The 6712-nt window shown below is 52.0% G+C and overlaps 1 pseudogene; it reads right to left on the bottom strand.

Annotated features, from left to right (window-relative positions):
* Positions 1-4033: 4033 nt before the first annotated feature.
* On the bottom strand, positions 4034-4737 carry LOC135966412 (uncharacterized; annotated as a pseudogene).
* Positions 4738-6712: the final 1975 nt, after the last annotated feature.

Below are 6712 nucleotides of genomic sequence, written 5' to 3' on the forward strand. Positions count from 1 at the left end.
ACTGTGGAATAATTATTTGGGAACAGAGCCTCTGCCAGATCAGGATTAGCACTTGGGACAACACCCCGTGACCTCGGTCCACACAAACCCATCCGGACCAGAGACCTCCCGCACTGTAATTTCTGTGGATTTCTGTAAACCAGGTATTAGTGCAATAAGGAATAGATGAGGGCCCTTGGAGGGCAGTTTCTGAGCCTCCCAACCACACGGCCACATTAAGGCTGAAGCCGCGCCACCTCCAGAAACATTGTCCCTCGCCGAGGTGTGCCTGGCTTCTCCCTTTTTCCAAAATTTAACAAAACCTGAAAGGACAGGTCTGTGTAGAAAAACACAAACTACTTGCGATTCCTCTTCCCAGTTCAGGCTGTAGGAAGCTCGTTTCAGCCCTCACCGTGTTCTGACTGTGGCTTGGTTCCCATAAGAAATAAAGTCAGAATTCTAGTCCCTGTCTCCTGGGCAGTGTGGCAGGCATACATACCTTCAGTTATATGAGGAAAGGCGTGGCGAGCCCCCTTCCTTCAGTAAAATTGCACAGTTCCCAGAACCCCGATGCCATCCCCCTCACACCACTGTGAACACCTGGACAGAGCACATTTCAATGCGTGCACCTTTGTGGGCTAGTTTTCTATTTCTCCACTAAATCACCCCAAATTTAGCGCCCTAAACTCTGACTTATTTTCTCACATTTCTGGAAGCTGGAGTCCAAAACAGGTCCCACCAGCTAACGTCGAGGTGTCGGCAGGGCTGCCTCTGGGGAAGCGACCGTCTCCTTTCCTCCCGCAGCCTCTAGAGGCTTCCGCATCCCCTGGTCCATATGGCACCTACTGTCTTCAGGACCCACAGCGGCCCTGATGGCCCTCCAACAGGAGGACACAGAATGTCAGGAGCCCAGGCTCTAGTGCTAAGGCTAAACCTCCCCCACCCTCCCAGCTCCTCACACATTCCCGTGTGAGTTAATATAGATTCCACTTTAACTAGTGTCACCTGTGTAAGGGGTAAGTGCCCAGCTGTGAATTGGTTAACCTCACCCACACAGACCCGGGAAATAAACTCACAGGCCATGGACCACTCCACAAGCAATGAGTGACCACCTGCTCGGGGACCTCCATGGCCCAGCAGAGCACTCCGGTGCCTCCCCGTGGACTCAGTCTGCAGCGCCAGAGGGCCCTGGATAAAAAAGACAGCTCCCATGTCCGGAGGCACCCACCTGTGGTTGGGTTCCTGGTACTTTAAGTAGCCCAGGTGGACAAGCCACGCCCCGTGCAACTCCATCACAAGAATAACGGCTGCACGTGGCGAGTGCACGGGTGGCCACCCCTCAGTTCAGCTGACCGTGTTAAGCACATCACCACCGTGACGTCAAATCAGACTCATCTGCTGGCATAGTCCAGGCATCGGCCCCCAAGAACATTCTGGATCACAATTCACAGTAGTGATTGCGATCAGGGCCACACGTGGCTAAATGTATTTACAGGAGGACGCCACAGCCGATCTGGCTGGACTGAGGGCATTTCCCACTGTACATTCTTACACCATTTTATTTGCACTTTATTAAACTTTTATGGCTTTTTTCTGCCTACTTGATGGGGCTGTTTCTTGTTCTTATGACTGCAGTGATACTTCAGGCTACAACTATCAATGTGTAAAATTAGTTTGGAAGGCGCCTTATCATTAAACATTTCACAAGCAAGCAGTCAGAGGCACCTAACCCGGAGGCCTCTTTTCTTCTCTGAGCCAAACCTACCTTGGACTCAAAGAAAATGGCACATGGAGAGGGGCTGGATCTCCAGCGCCCATTCCTAGGGGGCCTCCTGGGGAGCAGATATGGAGGGAGAAGCCCTGGGCTATGGCACTGTCGTACTAAAGAAAAATCTATTTGGGTAAATGTAAGCGCCAGACAGATTAAGCAAGCCATGAAAATAAACCAGTAACCACAGCTTCTCCAAAACAGAACTAAACTCCCTTTAGTTTGAATTGGAAAAGCAGAAGTGATGATCAGGGTACAAAAAAAAAAAATGACAAAGGAGAATAATCACAGGAGAATAATCAAGGGCCACTGTCTCTTCCTGTGTCAGTGGGAGCCTCGCATCTAAGCTGGATTTAGAAGGTTACTACTTTGGACTGAAAGGTATCCCCAACCCTAGTTTGTAAGCAAGTGGAGCAGAACGCTTCAATTATTTCAAGGTTTAGCGGTAAAGCTCTGCAACTCTCACCATTTTAATTGGTGTAATTTTAAAGTGACTCAATCTGTTGGCTGGAGTATCTAACGGCTTAACCACGGGGTCATGTTGGAAAATTATTCCAATGGCTTTTGTTTTTTCTACTGAAGATGCATTTGAACGTTCTTGTAGTTTGCAATTGGCTGGTTCTGATGTTTGTTCCTGAGGAGGCCCAAGTACCCAGAGAGGAAGAATCTGAAACCTCAAGACACTCGAGTGCTGTCTGGGGAGATGGAGACCCCAACCCGAGGGCCACTGACAGACTCAGCACGGGCTCAGGACCGCCCGAAGCAACAGGCCACGTATTTGCCCCTTAAAAAACAACATAAGCACACACCCCCAGGTGTGCACACACGCTCTGTACACACTCACGTCTGTCCGTGCCAACACCAACCCACAACCCTGAGGTGTACACACATGCTCTGTACACATCTGTCCCTGCCAATGCCAGCACATATTCCCAAGTGTGCACACACGCTCTGTACACGCTCACATCCCTCCCTGCCAATATGAGCACACACCCCCAGGGGTGCACACAGGCTCTGCACATACTCACGTCTGTCACTGCAGCCTGAGTCAAACAGTCACAGAGAGGCAGAGGAGGAGGAGGAAGGACATGATGGGCACTGAGGTCCTGGGAAGGTTGCCCTCCCTAGTTCGGGAGAGACCGCTCATGTGATCCTGCCGTCACTCGCCCTTCCGCCTCCATCCTCCATCCTCCCACAGGGATCAGGAGGATGCCCACTGCACAGAGCTGTGATGAGCATGAACAGAAGATGGCAGGAGCTCATGCCAAGGTGCTGAGCACGGAGCCTATGGAGTGCTTCTTTCTGCTGTGGCTGACATCATCAAACAAGAGGCTGACATGGCTTCCGCACAGAATGTCACTTGCTGAGAAACTGAAACGTGTGACCTAGGAGCCTGCGAAGGTCTAAGAACAAACCAACAAACCAAACGGTTTTGTTTGTTTTTCAAACACCATAGCCTGTTTTTTCTTTTTTTTCATGCTCTACCTTGGGTATCATTTAGTTTAATTTCAAAGTAAGTCCAATAAATACACAAAATCACAGGACTGAGCATGGAGCATTGTTTCACTTCCTGTCCTCCAGCCTTTAGGACACATTAAGGAAAGACATGATTCCAGGATTCCCATTAGAAAGGCTGCCCTGAGGCACCTGCTGGGGCAGCCAAATTGCAGCTGTTGATGCTGCCCCCAAGCTGCTTGGATGAAGCAGAAGATTCCGGAGGTCCCTTCTCTTCTGCCGCTCACCCAGGAGAGAAGGTGGGGAGAGTAAGGTGAGAGAAGACAGGAAGAAGGAGGGGAGAGGGGGGTAGAGAGGAGAGGAGAGGGAGGCAGAGAGAGGGGGGAGGGATTCCAGTCATTAAAAATCCCTTCTGAGTTTTCATCTGGAAAACTTTGCAAATGTATTTAGCAACAAGAGGCAGAAGATGAAGCCAACACAGTTGGGCTCAAACCGCCGCCCTTCTCCTTCTCTCTGCATCCAGGACCCGCCCTGAGCCCCTGAGTGCGAGGACCCGGAGCTGTCCAGCCCAAGGAAGCGGCCTCTGACCAGAGGAGAGAGCCGCACAGCGGGGCCCCCAGCACGTGGATGGCAGGATCTGTGCTATCTCAGTCCCAGGACCCCAAGCAGAGAAGGCCTGGGACTCCCAGCTGAAGTTTTGCTGTCTCCTCTGTCACCAAAGTCGAGAAGGACTGAGTGAGACCAACGTCGGACCTGCTGGCTCCTCGGTGGCTGCCGATGTGGTCCTCAGGCTGCGGGTGAAACCGTCTAGGGAAGCCCAGACAGTGGCGAGAATCACAGCCCCGAGTGTTCCAGGGGCCCTAAAACACAAGTGCAGCCTGAGGAAGGCAGCACCCGCTCAGATCCCCATCCAGGCTTGTGTGTCACACTCGAGAGGCACACGGCACCAGAACATCGTGCTTTAAGTGACTTTGTGGGGTGTAGGAACACAAAGTGGGGCCTCGAGTGGCTCAGAAGTCACTCCCACCAGCCCACGGGGACCCGGGCGGCCCCTCTGGATGTGGCTGACGTCTCTCCAGGACGGGCTCCAAAGTCCTATGGAGGAGGTGAGTGTCGGTCTTGCTCTGACCTGAGGAAGGACCCTGACAAGTATCCTGAACATGCAGTTACACAGCTGGCTGACTCATCTGAAGGGACCTGCTGAGCCACTAGCCAGGGAAGGCTGGAGAGAACTCGACTAACACACGATCCCTGCCCAGGCGCCCACCTGGGCCGCCCACGAGAAAACTACAGAAGCTGTGAAGACGGAGGTGTGCACGGGGCTGGGAGAATCCTGGGAGGAGCCGCACTGGGGACTGGGAGGGACGGAGGGCTGGGCCCCACAAGCAAACGAGGGAGGCGCTCAGTGCCGTGAAGACCCCGCTGCACCCACAGCTGCAGGCCTGGCTGGCAACATGACCTTGTCTGCAGGGGCCCAGGAGCATGTGTGTTTGGCAGGAGCTGCCCTCCTGGAGCTGCACTAACGGTACCGTCATTTTAGAGGCAGGTACCTGCTATCAACCATGACAATCAACCATGCCACCCTGAATTACAGCCATGTCTTCAGCGGGTCACTCTTTACGCTGACAATTACAAAGAGTTTGAACTCGCTGTCCCAAGAGGCAACAAGCCCTTCATTATCAGGGCCGCAAGCCTCTGTGCGGCCCTCCACCCCCGTCCTTTCCCGTCGGTGCAACCTGAAGTCCCATGACGGTGACTCAGAGCCAGCCCAGTAGCTTCAGTGCAGGAAAAATCACAAAAACTCAAACACATCCTAAACATGGGCAGTTGGTAGGAGCCGATTCCTCAATTCAACCTGTTCGGAGGCTTTCTGGGCTAGCACAGCTCTGATCACAGGCTTGCGCTTTTTGCTCCCCCTGAAGGGCGGCGAGGAGGCCGGACTCTGCCGTTCTGCAGGTTCTGATATGTGGAGTCTGCCCTGTGGCCTCGGTGGCCTGTGCCAGACAGTGTGACCGTCGCCCGCAGTGAACACTCGGCACAGCGCAGCAGGCTTGGGGAAGAACAGAAAGTGACCTCTAAGCCCGCAGAAGATGCTAAGCCACGCACGGCCTCACGTGTACTGCGTGTCAATCGCCGCTGAAGCAGGAATGAGCTCTTAATAGTTCCAGTAAATGCAAAGGCCGCCCTGGAAAACTGCGTGAACCTTTCTGACTACTCACAGGTGGGGAGCCACTGCCTGAGACACGAAGGTAAAGAATTCACCTGAAACTGCATATTATAAAACTTATTTTTAAATGATGGTGCTTAATTTGAAAGACTCCCAAAGAATACTGCATTAGAAAGTGACAGAGTGAAACCGTGAAGCTGACCACAGGAGTCCCTGGAAATTTCGCCAAATGTTGTGTCAAAACTGGGAAACAGAAGAACCACACCTGATGAAGCATTCAATTAATCACTCGAGTCCTCCCCACATACGAAGCTATGTTAACAAGTGTTCCAAAGGTGGAGAGGATGCTATTTCTTCCTATTTCGCAGGGGATGTACACCACCCCTGCAATACGGTTCCTAACATCCAGGGGCGAGAGGATGATATTAGTCTCAATATTGCAGGAGGTGTACACTCCCTAGGGACATTGTTCCTAATATCCAGGGAAGTAGAGGAGGATATCACTCCCAATAGAGCAGGGAGTGTACACCCCTTCTGTGACATTGCTCCTAATAGCCAGCGGGGGAGAGGAAGATATTACTCCCAATATTGCAGGGGGTGTACACCCCCTTGTGATATTGTTCCCCATATCCTGGGAGGGAGACGATGATACTCGTGGCAATATCGAAGGGGTGTATACACCCACTGTGATATTGTTCTGAATATCCAGAGGGAGAGAAAATGATATGACTCCCAATGTCACAGGGTGTGTACATCCTCCTGTGATATTGTTTCTTATATTCAGGGGGAGAGGATGATATTACTCCCAATATCGCAGTGGTTGTACACACCTCCTGAGATATTGTTCCTAATATCCCAAAGGGGAGAGCATAATATTTCTCTCAATATGGCCGGGGGTGTACACCTCTTTTGTAATATTGTTCTTAATATCCATGATGGGAGAGGATGATATGACTGCCAATATCGCAAGAAGTGAATAGTCGCCTGTGATATAGTTTCTAACATCTAGATGGGGAGGGGATGATATTACTGCCCATATCGCATGAGTTGTAAAACCCCATTCGATATTTTGCCTACAATCCTGAGGGGAGAGGATGATATTGCTACCAATATCGAAGAAGGCGAACACCCCCTTGTGACACTATGCCCAATATCCACTTTGGGCGAGGTGGCTCTTAATAGGCAGCGGGGGAGAGAGGGTGGCTGTTAGTCCCCACCTCCCCACGGTGCCTCACCACCCCCGGCGAGGTGGCTCCTAATAGCCAGGGGGGGAGAGGAGGTGGCTCCTAATAGCCAGGGGGGGAGAGTGGGTGGCTATTAGTCCCCAACTCGCGGGGTTGCCT

This window comes from Macaca fascicularis, chromosome 12 (genome assembly GCF_037993035.2).
Source record: "Macaca fascicularis isolate 582-1 chromosome 12, T2T-MFA8v1.1".
NCBI classification, from domain to species: domain Eukaryota; kingdom Metazoa; phylum Chordata; class Mammalia; order Primates; family Cercopithecidae; genus Macaca; species Macaca fascicularis.